Here is a 15,397-nt window from a genome sequence, read left to right as displayed (position 1 = left end):
GGAGTGGCCATTTTGGAGCGGTCATTGTCGGAGTGGACAGAGTCAGAGTGGACAGAGTCAGAGTGAGTGGCTTTGGCACAATAGGCTTCAGCATCAAGAAGCGGAGGCCATCTGTAACAACACTGGTGAGTAGCTGGTAAATAAAGGTAAGATTTACTGTTATTGTTATAATCTTTTAAGTAGACTACAGCTAAGTAGGAAGAAACATAGTTCAGATGGAGGGCAAGGTGATGTGCTGCAGCTGCATGATGTGGGAGCTAGTGGACCCTGCTGTGGTGCACAGTGACCACTTCTGCAATAAGTGCTTGAGGCTGGGGGAGCTTCGGCTCAGAATTGAAGAGCTGGAGTCACAGCTTCAAACACTGCGAAGCATCAGGGAGGGATAGAGTTATGTAGATGCTGTGCATTGGGAGGCAGTCACCCCACTTAGAGCAGGTACTTCTAGGGTCCAGGAGGCAGATAGATGGGTGACTGTCAGGGGAGAAAAAGAGAAAGAGAACAGGCAGACAGTGCAGAGGACCCCAGAGGCTGTTCCCCGCAAAAACAGGTATTCCGCTTTGGCTGCAGTTGAGGGATTGACCTACAGGGATCAAGCGACTGGTCCTGCTGCTCAGAAGGGAAGGGAGGAGAAGAGGAGGGCAATAGTGATAGGGAACTCGATAGGGAAAGCAGCCAGAAGTCGTGCTACATGTTGGTACCAACGACATAGGTAGGAAGGGGGATGAGGTCCTGAGAAGTGAGTATGGGGAACTAAGCAGAAGGCTGAAGAACAGGACCTCAAGGGTAGCGATCTCAGGATTGCTGCCAGTACCATGTGATAGTGAAGGTAAGAATAGGAGGAGATGACAGATGAATGCGTGGCTGAGGAGTTGGTGCAGGGGACAAGGTTTTAGATTTTTGAATCATTGGCATCTCTTCTGGGGAAGGTGGGACCTGTACAGATTGGGTGGGTTACACCTGAACATGAGGGGGACCAATATCCTTGCAGGCAGGTTTGGTAGTGTGGTTCGGGAGGGTTTAAACTAGTTTGCAAAGGTGATGGGAAATGGAGAGATAGGTCAGTGGAAGAAGTACATCAAGTAAAGTCAGATCTATCGTATAGAGGGATTTGAGAAAGGAGAAGCAGAGTATAGGGTATAAAAGTAGTAAGGTGGATGGGCTAAAGTGCATTTAGTTAAATGCAAGAAGCATCAGGAATAAGAGTGATGAATTGAGAGCTTGGATAAGTACATGGAACTATGATATTGTGGCTCTTGCAGAGACTTGGTTGTCACCAGGGCAGGAATGGATACTGAATATTCCAGGATTTCAGTGTTTTAAAAGGGATAGGGAGGGGGGGAGAAGAGGTGAAGGGGTGGCGTTACTGGTCAGGGATACTATTACGGCTAGAGAAAGGGTGGATAATGTAGCAAGATCCTCTCTAGAGTCAGTATGGGTGGAAGTTAGGAACAAGAAAGCAGCAGTTACTCTACTGGGAGTATTCTATAGGCCCCCGGTAGCAGCAAGGATACTGAGGAGCAGATTGGGAGGAAGATTTTGGAAAGATACAAAAATAACAGGGTTGTTATCATGGGAGACTTCAACTTCTCTAATATTGATTGGCACCTGCTTAGTACTAAAGGTTTAGATGGGGCAGAGTTTGTTAAGTGTGTCCAGGATGGATTCCTGTCGCAGTATGTTGACAGGCCGACTAGAGGGAATGCCATATTAGATCTAGTATTAGGTAATGAACTGGGTCAGTTGACAGATCTCTCAGTGGGTGAGCATTTGGGGGACAGTGACCACCGCTCCCTAACCTTTAGCATTGTCATGGACAAGGATAGGAGCAAAGAGGACAGGAAGATATTTAATTGGGGAAGGGCAAATTATGAGGCTATAAGGCTAGAACTTGTGAGTGTAAATTGGGCTGACATTTTTGAAGGGAAATGTACTATGGAGATGTGGTTGTTGTTCAGGGATCTCTTGCAGGATGTTAGGGATAAATTTGTCCCAGTGAGACAGAGAAAGAAAGGGTGAAGGAACCATGGGTGAGAAGAGAGGTGGAACATCTAGTTAGGAGGAAGAAGGCAGCATACGTAAGGCTGAGGCAGCAAGGATCAGATAGGGCTTGTGAGGAATATAGGGTAGCAAGGAAGGAACTTAAGAAGGGGCTGAGGAGAGCAAGAAGGGGACATGAAAAGGCCTTGGTGAGTAGGGTTAAGCAAAACCTCAAGGCATTTTTCACTTATGTGAAAAGCAGAAGGACGATGGGAGTAAAGGTAGGACCGATTAGGGATAAAGGTGGGAAGATGTGTCTGGAAGCTGTGGAAGTGGGTGAGGTTCTCAATGAATACTTCTCTTCAGTATTCACCAAGGAGAGGGGCCTTGATGATGCTGAGGACAGTGTTGGTAAAGTTAATGTTCTAGAGCATGTTGATATCAAGAGACAAGATGTGTTGGAGCTTTTAGAAAATATTGGGACAGATAAGTCCTCGGAACCTGACGGAATAGTCCCCATTCTGCTCCGCGAGGTGAGGGAGGAGATTGCTGAACCATTGGCTAGGATCTTTGAGTCCTCGTTGTCCACGGGAATGGTACGGGAGGACTGGAGGGTGGCAAATATTGTCCCCTTATTCAAAAAAGGTAGTCCAGGGCATCATAGACCAGTGAGCCTTACAACTGTGGTGGGCAAGCTGTTGGAAAAGATTCTTAGAGATAGGATCTATGGACATTTAGAGAATCATGATCTGATCAGGGACAGCCAGCATGACTTTGTGAAGGGCAGATCATGTCTCACAAGTGTGAGAGTGTTCTTTAAGGAGGTGTCCAGATAGATTGATGAGGGTAGTGCAGTAGATGTGGTCTACATGGACTTTAGTAAGGCATTTGACAAGGTTCCACATGGTCGGCTTCTTCAGAAGGTCAGAGGGCATGGGATCCAGGGATGCTTGGCCATGTGAATTCAGAATTGGCTGGCTTGTAGAAAGCGGAGGGTTGTGGTGGAGGGAGTGCATTCAGATTGGAGAGCTGTGACTAGTGGTGTCCCACAAGTATCGGTTCTGGGACATCTGCTTTTTGTGATTTTTATTAATGACTTGGATGAGGGGGTAGAAGGGTGGGTTGGCAAGTTTGCAGACGACACAAAAGTTGGTGGTGTTGTGGATAGTGTGGAGGATTGTCGAAGATTGCAGAGGGATATTGATAGGATGCAAAGCTGGGCTGACAAGTGGCAGATAGAGTTCAATCCGGAGAAATGTGAGGTGGTACACTTTGGAAGGACAAACTCCAAGGCAGAGTTCAAAGTTAATGGCAGGATTCTGGGTAGTGTGGAGGAGCAGAGGGATCTGGGGGTTCATGTCTGCAGATCCCTGAAAGTTGCCTCATAGGTGGATCGGGTCATTAAGAAAGCTTATGGGGTGTTAGCTTTCATAAGTCGAGGGATTGAGTTTAAGAGCCGCAAGGTAATGATGCAGCTTTACAAAACTCTGGTTAGGCCGCACTTAGAGTACTGTGTCCAGTTCTGGTTACCTCATTATAGGAAGGATGTGGAAGCATTGGAAAGGGTGCAGAGGACATTTACCAGGATGCTGCCTGGTTTAGAGAGTATGCATTTTGAGGAGAGACTAAAGGAGCTAGGGCTTTACTCTTTGGAGAGAAGGAGGATGAGAGGAGACATGATAGAGGTGTACAAAATATTAAGAGGCATAGTTAGAGTGGACAGCCATTGCTTCTTTCCCAGGGCACCATTGCTGAATACAAGAGGACATGGCTTTAAAGTAATGGGTGGGAAGTTCTAGGGAGATATCAGAGGAAGGTTTTTTACCCAGAGAGTGGTCGGGGCATGGAATGGCTGCCCAGAGTGGAGGTGGAAGCAGGTACATTGGTCATATTCAAGAGATTACTAGATAAGCATATGGAGGAATTTAAAATAGAGAGATATGTGAGTGGAAGGGGTTAGATAGTCTTAGGTGTGGTTTAAAGGTTGGCACAACATTGTGGGCTGAAGGGCCTGTAATGTGCTGTACTGTTCTATGTTCTATGTAACGTTATTAAAGCGCCAGTGACCCGAGTTGAATTCTAGCCATCGTCTTTAAGGGGTTTTTATGTTTTCCCATGTGATTGCATGGATTTCCTCTGGGTGCTCTGGTTTCCTCCCACATTCCAAAGACATACTGGTTATGAAGTTGTGGGCATTCTATGTTGGTGCCGGAAGCGTGGCGACACTTGTGGGCTGGCCCCAGAACACTCAATGCAAAAGGTACTTTTCACTGTGTGTTTCAATGTACATGGGACTAATAAAGATCTGATCTGATCTGATCTGATCTCCAGTATATTGTTGGTGAATCCCTACATGATCAGACTCTATTACTGGACTCCAGGTGGCATCATCGATGGAGCAGAGGATGGAGCAGATGTGTATTGGTATCTGTCATTCAGGTCATCCTGCATTTATAACGGCTCCACCTAAGTCCAGAACATGCGTGACCTGAAAGCAGCTGAGGTCCAACAGGGCCGTTGGAATCTTCAGACACAGTGAACTTGATTTGGCCCAACAACCTTTCAACCAAAAGTTTGCCCAATGTATTCAATTTATTGCACAATGTACAGTCAGTAATCTTATTTACTTCAGGAAGGCATCACAGTAGTGTAGCGGTTAGTGTAATGCTTTACAGTGCCAGTGACCTGGGTTCAATTCTGGCCACTGTCTGTTGGGAGCTTGTACGTTCTCCCCGTGTCTGCACGGGTTTCCTCCGGGTGCTCCGGTTTCCTTCCACTTTCCAAAAGATGTACAGTTTAGGAAGTTGTGGGCATGCTATGTTGACACTGGACACATGGTGACACTTGCGGGCTGCCCCCAGAACACTCTACGCAAAAGGATGCAATTCACTGTGTGTTTCGATGTACATGTGACTAATAAAGATATCTTATCTTATCTTATCTTATCTTATCTTATCTTATCTTATCTTATCTTATCTTATCTTATCTTATCTTAACCAGTCAAACCATTCTTTGTTTGGTCAGGATTGCAGTCCGAACGTTTCCTAAATCAGTATAGAGACCAATTCAGCCACTTAATATGCCCATCCATTGGTTGGGATTTTCTTGTTCACTTTTTGTGGCTGAAACGGTTTCAGGATAAATTGGCTCTGATACTAAAAACAAACCACATTGGAGCTCAATATTTCTCATTTAAAACAAAACAGTCTAAGTTCCCCCTTGCACCTTTTATATTAAATTCACTTGGATATAATTTGTTGCACATTGCCCTTGGGTGTAAATTGTTGCCATAATGTGGTTGACTAAAGGGATAGCTAAAAAATTAAAACCTGTGGAAAAATATGATTGATATGAAAGAAGGGCAAGATAAACAACATGGACACTGCCATTTGACCACAATAATATCTACTCTGTATACAAAGATATGATTAGCAATTATTTTGCATTGCTGCATGTGAATTATTTCAGAGTAATAAGTAGTTATTTCAGATTAATTAATATTTCTGCTGAAGGAAATTGCACACGTCAGCAATGTTTGTCTGGATTGCTGCAGACAAATTTAGTCAACATGTTGCTGAAAGTGAAGCACAAGAGAGGTAAGGAAAACACTTTAGACATTTTACAACAAGCTGATGAAAGTAGATGCATAGGATCAGTGGAGAAAAATTGCTGACAAGTAGAGCTGACTGCCTAAGAGTGCTCATTCTGAAGTTCCTATTTCAGTGGTATTCAGATGTGATACTAATAGATCTGGCAATTTTTACATTGTTGACCTACCCTCTGCTCAGCTCTCAAACAATGCCTGATGTACTTTAGAGGTTAGATTCGGCCAAGGCACACAAATCCTGTTACCATGTATAAGAGGCCATAATGGATGTCAATAGAACAAGACATTGATATGGCTATACTCAATATATGTGTTTTATCATTCTCAGATTCCATGGTATTAACAGTTGCACTGAGTTTCAGTCAAAAATATTATAATACATTCTCAGAAAACATACAATATCAATGTAGCTGTGCTGTGATTCTAACGATCAGACATAAACTGCCCTTGTTGCTACTTGTAATGAAATCCTAAACGCATTCATCCTGTTGCTTTTTAATCAGTAAGTCCACAAGCCCTGGAGTAGGAAGCTGGTGCTATACTCTCAATTCAGCACTCTGAGCTGGCACAACCTGAAGCAGGAGTCAATGCAGGAGTCAATGCAGTTGGACTCACTTCAGATAGTAGTAGTGAGTCTGATAATGTCCCGCTAGTCACTAATTGTAGATAAGCAATGGTAGTTCAAGAGTCAGCTTCTTTGGATCACTCACACTCCATTGAGTGATACTACAAGTTTGCCTTTTACAGTCTGTTATCTCCTGTCCTGTGGTGCTCTGTTTTCTTTCTTTGCAGTTCTCCACAAAAGTATCTTGATGCAATGTTAGACATGATGCAATGTCCATATTGCAGGTTCATTAAAAGATTTAAGTAATATTTTCTTCTCTGTACCACTGGAAATCTGCCAGCTTTCTCCAATACTTTAATGCCAGTTATAAATAGGGGAAATTAATGCAATGTAGGAATTAAGTAAATTGTAAGCAAATTTGCACATTTCATGTTAATTGCTGCCTAACAAGCAGTTAGCAAGCAAAAAAACATTAACGCAGTCAGAGTGTTAACGTACATTAGAAATATTTATTCCCAGGAGAAATTTTAGGAGTGCAGACAAACGTTAACGCCAATTCAATTAACACAAAATCACAAAATTATCATCCCTTTATTCACAATTAGCATGTATGGTTAGTCTAATGTATAAAGTAATTTCAACCCCATAGACTCTTACTGTCTAAAATATCTTACAATTGGTCAAAGTGTAATAAAGGCTTTAGCTCCTGGACTTGAAATTTTGTCACTTAAATCTCTAACTTCACTTGACGCCATTTTACTTTTTGTTCTGAAGCTTAAGTTGTATTTCAATGCTACTTTGAAGAAAGAACAAGCAATGGAAACTATACCTTGGAGTAAGAAGCTGATGGAGTGAGGTGGGAATAGACAGCAAGTAAAAGGATAATTTCAGTAATGGGACTATTGAAAATTCAGAACAGAAGCAGATGAGTTCAATTAAAATTTAAGTAGTTAAGCATATAAACTTAATGCTAAAAATAAACATTTATAGTAAAAATAATAATGTGATATACCTCCTGAAGGATGAGTGTATTTTTAGTAGCAGGAATGAATTCAGGCAAACATTGGAGACAAGAAACATCTCCAGCTCAAGACTTTCTGTGCTCAAGATATCAGAAATTGAGACAAGCTGTTCAATCACAAGGATAAGATTCTTCAGGGACAACAACTTGTCAACTACTCCAGTTGTCTCCCAGCCTTTCCTCTCCTACCTTCTAAAAATTTCAGTAATCTAAACCTCTACTACCTATTTCCTATGTTTGTTCATCTTCCCTGTACTTCCAGATTCACATTGCCTCTCAGACCATCATATGTGGATTTTAAAAGTTTCATCCTCCTGGTGCCAAGGGGAAGAATTTGTTCTCTCAGAGGTTTGTGACTCTTTGGAATTCTCTACACCAGGGAGCTCTGGAGGTGGAGTCATTGAATGTAAGGAGGAGAATGACAAACACATGAACTAAAAGGCAGGTAATGGGTATGCAGGGAGAGTGGTAAAGTAGTGTTGAGGACAAGACTGGATCAGGTGTGAGCTTATTGAATGGTGAATCAGGCTCAAGGGGCTGACTGGCCTTCTTCTGCTCTTCTTTCTTATGTTTTTATCCTTTCATGGCTTTGCTCTTTGTAACCTCTTCCAATTATACATTAAAAAAAAACTTGTGTTTCTCATGCTTCTTGTGTATTTCCTTTGCCCCACGATTGGTAAGACTCATTTCAGTCATGCAGATGGAATTTCCTGTCTCAGTGTCTTCATTTCTTCATTTCTCTCTGTCCTTTTAAGGTAATGCTTTAAATTTTCTTCTTTGAACTGGCTTTTACTTATCTGAACTATTAAAATGACTAAATTATTAAAATGGTGGTACCCTCAACTCTCTCCACTTGTGACACTTAGGAAAGTCAGAGAAACCTAAAACAGCAACACCAGCTTCTTTAGAAGACCCAAATACAAAAGGACAGGATCGCTAGACTAAAATCAATGCCCTCACAAAGTTCAATATCTTCAGTGCTGATGAAAATTGTATAATCAGCTGTGAATATCCCCATCTGTGATGAAAGGTAAGTCATTGAAGAAGCCACTGATAATGGTAGGGCTGAGAATCCTGCTCTGAGGAACTTCTGCAGTGATGTCCTCATTCAGGAATGATTGCCAACAACTACAATCATTATTGATTTCGCTGGGACTGATTTGCCATGTTTGAAGTCAGAGCCTAGATCAATGCAGGATGGTTAGTCTGACCATATCCTTTTTCTGTTTTAATGCAGTACTAATTGTATAACTGAATGGTTTGTTAGACCATCCTGGAGAAAATAAATGGAGGGAATTTGCATGTTGATATGGCTCTGTGTGTGTGTGCGTGCGTGCGTGCGTGCGTGCGTGCGTGTGTGTGTGCGTGCGTGCGAGTGTGTTTGCCATTTGTGAGATACGTAAGTTTTGCAGAGAGCTGAGGGTAGGTGCTGGAAGAGTTGGCATTTGGTGGATTAGTGCTGTATATATGTCTCTAGATGTTGCAGCAGTGCCCATGTTGCAGTGTTGCATTTTATGCTGGACCAGTGTTGCATTTTATGCATCAGAGCGGGCAGCGGAGTGAGAGGTAGCACAGTGATTGGGCTTTGGCTCAATGGGCATAGGCGGTAATGGGGCGAAGCGAGATCCACTTATCTATTAATCTCTTCAGCATCAAGACGTGGAGGCCATCTGCAACAACACTGGTGAGTAGCTGGTAAGTAAAGGTAAGGTTTACTATTATTGTTATAAATTTTAAGTAGAATACAGCTAGATGGAGGGCAAGACGATGTGCTGCAGCTGCTTGAGGTGGGAGCTAGTGGACACTGCTGTGGTGCATGGTGGCCACATCTGCAGTAAGTGCTTGAGGCTGGAGGAACTTTGGCTCAGTATTGATGAGCTGGAGTTGCAGATTCAAACACTGTGAAGCATCAGGGAGGGAGACAGTTATTTGGATGCTGTGCATCGGGAGGCAGTCACTCCACTTAGAGCAGGTACTTCTGGGGTCCAGGAGGCAGATAGATGGGTGACTGTCAGGGGAGAGAAAGAGAAAGGGAACAGGCAGACAGTGCAGAAGACCCCAGAGGCTGTTCCCCTCAATAACAGGTATTCTGCTTTGGATGCTGTTGAGGGGGTTGACCTACAGGGATCAAGCAGCAGACGCCAGGTCTCTGGCACTGGGACTGGTCCTGCTGCTCAGAAGGGTAGGGAGGAGAAGAGGAGGGCAATAGTGATAGGGGACTCGATAGTCAGGGGAACAGAAAGGAGGTTCTGTGGACGTGAGCGAGAATCCTGGATGGTATGTTGCCTCCCAGGTGCCAGGGTCCAGGATGTCTCTGATCGGGTCCACAGCATTCTTGAGCAGGAGGGAAAGCAGCCAGAAGTCATGGTACATTTTGGTACTAACGACATAGGTAGGAAGAGGGATGAGGTCCTGAAAAGGGAGTTTAGGGAGCTAGGCAGAAGGCCTCAAGGGTAGCAACCTCAGGATTGCTGCCAGTGCCATGTGATAGTGAAGGTAAGAATAGGAGGAGATGGCAGATGAATGCGTGGCTGAGGAGTTGGTGCAGGGGACAAGGTTTTAGATTTTTGGATCATTGGCATCTCTTCTGGGGAAGGTGGGACCTGTACAGTTTGGATGGGCTACATCTGAACTCGAGGGGGACTAATATCCTGGCAGGCAGGTTTGCTAGTGTGATTCGGGAGGGTTTAAACTAGTTTTCAAGGGGGGTGGGAACCGGAGGGATAGGTCAGTGGAAGAAGTACATGGAGTAAAGTCAGACCTAACATATAGAGAGGGTTTGAGGAAGGAGAAGCAGAGTATTGGGTATAAAAGTAGTAAGGTGGATGGGCTAAAGTGCATTTATTTAAATGCAAGTATCAGGAATAAGGGTGATGAACTGAGAGCTTGGATAAATACATAGAACTATGATATTGTGGCTCTTGCAGAGACTTGGCTGTCATCAGGACAAGAATGGATACTGAATATTCCAGGATTTCAGTGTTTTAAAAGGGATAGGGAGGGGGGGAGAAGAGGAGGAGGGGTGGCATCACTGTTCAGGGACACTATTACAGCTGCAGAAAGGGTGGATAATGTAGAAGGATCCTCTCGAGAGTTAGTATTGGTGGAAGTTAGGAACAAGAAAGGAGCAGTTACTCTGCAGGGAGTATTCTATAGGCCCCCTGGTAGCAGCAAGGATACTGAGGAGCAGATTGGAAGACAGATTTTGGAAAGGTACAAAAATAACAGGGTTGTTATCATGGGAGACTTCAACTTCCCAAATATTGATTGGCACCTGCTCAGGACGAAAGGTTTAGATGGGGCAGAGTTTGTTAAGTGTGTCCAGGATGGATTCCTGTCACAGTATGTTGACAGGCCGACGAGAGGGAATGCCATATTAGATCTAGTATTAGGTAATGAACCGGGTCAGGTGACAGATCTCTCAGTGGGTGAGCATTTGGGGGATAGTGACCACCGCTCCCTAACCTTTACCACTGTCAGGGACAAGGATAGGAGCAAAGAGGACAGGAAGATATTTAATTGGGGAAGGGCAAATTATGAGGCTATAAGGCTAGAACTTGCGGGCGTGAATTGGGATGACATTTTTGAAGGGAAATGTACTATGGAGATGTGGTTGTTGTTCAGGGATCTCTTGCAGGGTGTCAGGGATAAATTTGTCCCAGTGAGGCAGAGAAAGAATGGCAGGGTGAAGGAACCATGGGTGAGAAGAGAGGTGGAACATCTAGTTAGGAGGAAGAAGGCAGCATACTTAAGGTGTAGGCAGCAAGGATCAGATAGGGCTCTCGAGGAATATAGGGTAGCAAGGAAGAAACTTAAGAAGGGGCTGAGGAGAGCAAGAAGGGGACATGAAAAGGCTTTGGTGAGTAAGACTAAGGAAAACCCCAAGGTATTTTTCACTTATGTGAAGAGCAGAAGGATGACGAGAGTAAAGGTAGGACCAATTAGAGACAAAGGTGGGAAGATGTGCTTGGAAGCTGTGGAAGTGGGTGAGGTCCTCAATGAATATTTCTCTTCAGTATTCACCAAGGAGAGGGGCCATTGATGACGCTGAAGACAGTGTTGGTAAAGTTAATGTTCTAGAGCATGCGGATATCAAGAAAGAGGATGTGTTGGAGCTGTTAGAAAATATTAGGACAGGTAAGTCCCTGGGGCCTGACGGAATATTCCCTAGGCTGCTCCACGAGGTGAGGGAGGAGATTGCTGAACCTTTGGCTAGGACCTTTGAGTCCTCATTGTCCACGGGATTGGTACCGGAGGATTGGAGGGTGGCAGATGTTGTCCCCTTATTCAAAAAAAGGTGGTAGGGATAGTCCAGGGCATCATAGACCAGTGAGCCTTACGACTGTGGTGGGCAAGCTGTTGGAAAGGATTCTTAGAGATAGGATCTATGGGCATTTAGAGAATGTCTGATCAGGGATAGCCAGCATGGCTTTGTGAAGGGCAGATCATGTTCTCACAAGCCTGATAGTGTTTTTTGAGGAGGTGACCAGGCAGATTGATGAGGGTAGTGCAGTAGATGTGGTCTACATGGATCTTAGTAAGTCATTTGACAAGGTTCCACATGGTTGTCTTCTTCAGAAGGTCAGAGGGCATGGGATCCAGGGATCCTTGACCGTGTGGATTCAGAATTGGCTTGCCTGTAGAAAGCAGAGGGTTGTGGTGGAGGGAATGCATTTAGGTTGCGGAGCTCTGACTAGTGGTGTCCCACAAGGATTGGTTCTGGGACCTCTGCTTTTCGTGATTTTTATTAATGACTTGGATGAGGGGGTAGAAGAGTTGGTTGGCAAGTTTGCAGATGACACAAAGGTTGGTGGTGTTGTGGATAGTGTGGAGGATTGTAGAAGATTTGCAGAGGGACATTGATAGGACGCAGAGCTGGGCTGAGAAGTGGCAGATGGAGTTCAATCTGGAGAAGTGTGAGGTGGTACACCTTGGAAGAACAAACTCCAAGGCAGAGTACAAATTTAATGGGAGGATTCTGGGTAGTGTGGAGGAGCAGAGGGATCTGGGGATTCATATCCACAGATCACTGAAAGTTGCCTCTCAGGTGGAAAGGGTAATTAAGAAAGCTTATTGGATGTTAGCACTCATAAGTCGTGGGATCAAGTTTAAGAGCCGCGAGGTAATTATGCAGCTCTACAAAACTCTGGTTAGACCACACTTGCTGTGTTCAGTTCTGGTCGCCTCATTATAAGAAGGATGTGGAAGCGTTGGAAAGGGTGCAGAGGAGATTTACCATGATGCTGCCTGGTTTAGAGAGGATGCATTATGAGGAGAGACTAAGGGAGCTAGGGCTTTACTCTTTGGAGAGAAGGAGGATGAGAGGAGACATGATAGAGGTATATAAAATATTAAGAGGAATAGATAGAGTAGACAGCCAGCGCCTCTTTCCCAGGGCACCAATGCTGAATACAAGAGGGTATGGCTTTAAAGTAATGGGTGGGAAGTTCAAGGGAGATATCAGAGGAAAGTTTTTTACCCAGAGAGTGGTTGGGGCATGGAGTGCACTGCCTGGGGCGGTGGTGGAGGCAGGTACATTGGTCAAATTCAAGAGATTGCTAGATAAGCATATGGAGGAATTTAAAACAGAGGGATATGTGGGAGGAAGGGGTTAGATAGTCTCTGGCAAGGTTTGAAGGTCGGCACAACATTGTGGGCCAAAGGGCCTGTATTGTGCAGTGCTGTTCTATGATTCCATGATTCAAACCTGACCACACAGAAATTTCTTTCAACCAATTTTTGGGCACTCAATCCTGTTATTTACCTCCTTTATGTCCTGTCTCTGTGCCAATTTATTTCTACGTGGAGAGGCCTCCTGGCATCCCTGTGGTAAAGCACTTTCCTGTACCTCTCAGCCTCATCAACAAACATATTGAGGTCAGTAGCCCTAAATCTATTGATGGCCCAGTTGAATAGACATTGTTGTCGTGTAGCCACAAAGCTCCTAAATTGCTTCCAGCTATGATGTACTTCAGTCTTACAGAATTATAGTCTTGATATCATGAAAGTTTCACGGACCTGTGATATTGCTTCACTCATGAACGTTTATTGTATGCTCAACATGCTTGTGCACTGTTGAATGAGGAACATGATTGGAAACTGGGCACAAATGCCAGTGGAGTTACCTACACAGTGCCAAGTTTTCACATCTTTTTAAGGACAGAAGAATTTCTGGTCCTTGGCTTGTTTACCTCTGCTGAAGAGTATAGTCCACCTGCTTCCTTCATAATATGGCAGGCTCCAGTCTGGTACTAAACTCAACGGGAAAAGAAAAAAATGATGGGTGGGAAGTAGACTGTTGATCTCCCCAATCTGTCTTGCCAATGAATTTGAATTTTGCCTCAGTAGCTTTTGAAGTTTCATCATTGGTGGAACCATTCCTACTTGATATTTGTTCACAGGCATATTCATTACCTGTAAGTTTTGAATCAGTAATACTTCTAAGAATGTGAAATTTGTACCCATCAGATTCAACTATGACACAGGAATTTGGAAATAAGTATCTATAAAACTAATATCTTGACAATAAAATGCCCTGAAGGGAAACAGTTCTTTTACATATATTAGCAGTTTTCCTCTAATCATCCTGTGTTGAGTCATAGGTTAATCTGTCTGGCAGATAAAGAGTTGAGATATGCAAGTGGAAGAGAAGCACTTCTAGTGAAAGAATATGGGAAAAGCTTGTAAGAATTTGGATCTAATCGCTATGAACCAATTGTTTTTTCATTGGTTCCTGAAAAGCTACTAGAATGCTTTCCTGCACGCTGCAGCAATGATTATGCAGCTTCCTGTTTGTGGTCAATATTAAGAACTGCAAATATTGTTTATGTTAAGATTTATATATAAAGTTCTGTTAATTATATCTTTATGTGAACACGGTATTTTCAACTGACCATAAAGCAGCTACTTTAATTATTTCCCAATTTCCATCATAACTTTTGAGCTTTACACAAGCTATTTACTTTTGTTCAATGTTTTTGTGACTGGATTTTGTCCCTATTACCCAGAGTCTGCTCAATATCTAAGTATACAGTGTCCAAATATATAATCAAATGGCTGTGAAAGTGAATCATAAGTCCACATATTGTCAGTGAAGTATTGCATTGCCACCAGGCAAATTTTACCTTTTTTGTGCAGAACTGGAATTAAATGCACTCTTTTGAAACAAGGCAAAGTTTCAGACCAGTAATGAGTTCCTGAGCTTAAAGATAAAGTTTTTTTTACGGTAGAAACAATCATTTCTCATAATCTCATACATGAAATACAATAAAGGTACAATTAATAAACTCTCTAATTACAGGTCACATTTCACAACTAAAATTCCCAGTAAACTGGTTCAGATTCTTAAAATATAGTAATTTCCATGAAGTTACATATTCTGCGTCTGAGTGAGAAAATACAGATCATTCTGAGTTTGAGAGAAAGCACCAGCACTTTGGAATTCCACTTAAATCTGTGACAACTGATTTGTTTGATATGGAGCAGAAGATTCTCATATGTTCACATAGCTGAGGTATGGAATGTGTTGACTTCAGGACATTCAGGTGTTAGAATGATCCATCTTCTTACAATTTAAGATAAGAGATAAGATAAGATATTACAATCTTTAAGGTATCTTTATTAGTCACATGTACATCAAAACACACAGTGAAATGCATCTTTTGCGTAAGGTGCTCTAGGAGGCAGCCCGCAAGTGTCGCCACACTTCCAGTGCCAACATAGCATGCCCACAACTGCCTAACCCATACGTCTTTGGAATGTGGAAGGAAACCAGAGCACCCAGAGGAAACCCATGCAGACACGGTGAGAACGTACAACCTCCTTACAGACAGCGGTGGGAATTGAACCCAGGTCGCTGGCACTGTAATAGTGTTACGCTAACCGTTACACTATCATGCCTGCCCAAAATTTGCCCAAATTGTTCAAGTTTGTACAAAAATGGTTTTCCCTTTGAAAAACAGGTTAATATTTTGTCAGTAAGATTATAATCAGCATGGCTTAGTGAGATTTCACATTGGGAAAAACTATAAGAGAAATATTGTTAATGAAAATTAAGGGAAATCAGGTGAGTCCCAGTCTCCATTTATCACCCTCTAGTTTGAAGTAAAAGCAAAAATACTTGAAAATGTCCCATTAAGAATCCAATAATTTTTGACAGAAGTCTGAGGATGCCAATATTTTATTTCCATTTGTGTTGGCCACAGAATTTAGACCTACCACTTATTAA

This window comes from Pristis pectinata, chromosome 9, assembly GCF_009764475.1.
Source record: "Pristis pectinata isolate sPriPec2 chromosome 9, sPriPec2.1.pri, whole genome shotgun sequence".
Lineage (NCBI taxonomy): Eukaryota > Metazoa > Chordata > Chondrichthyes > Rhinopristiformes > Pristidae > Pristis > Pristis pectinata.
Note: the sequence above shows the minus strand (reverse complement) of the source record.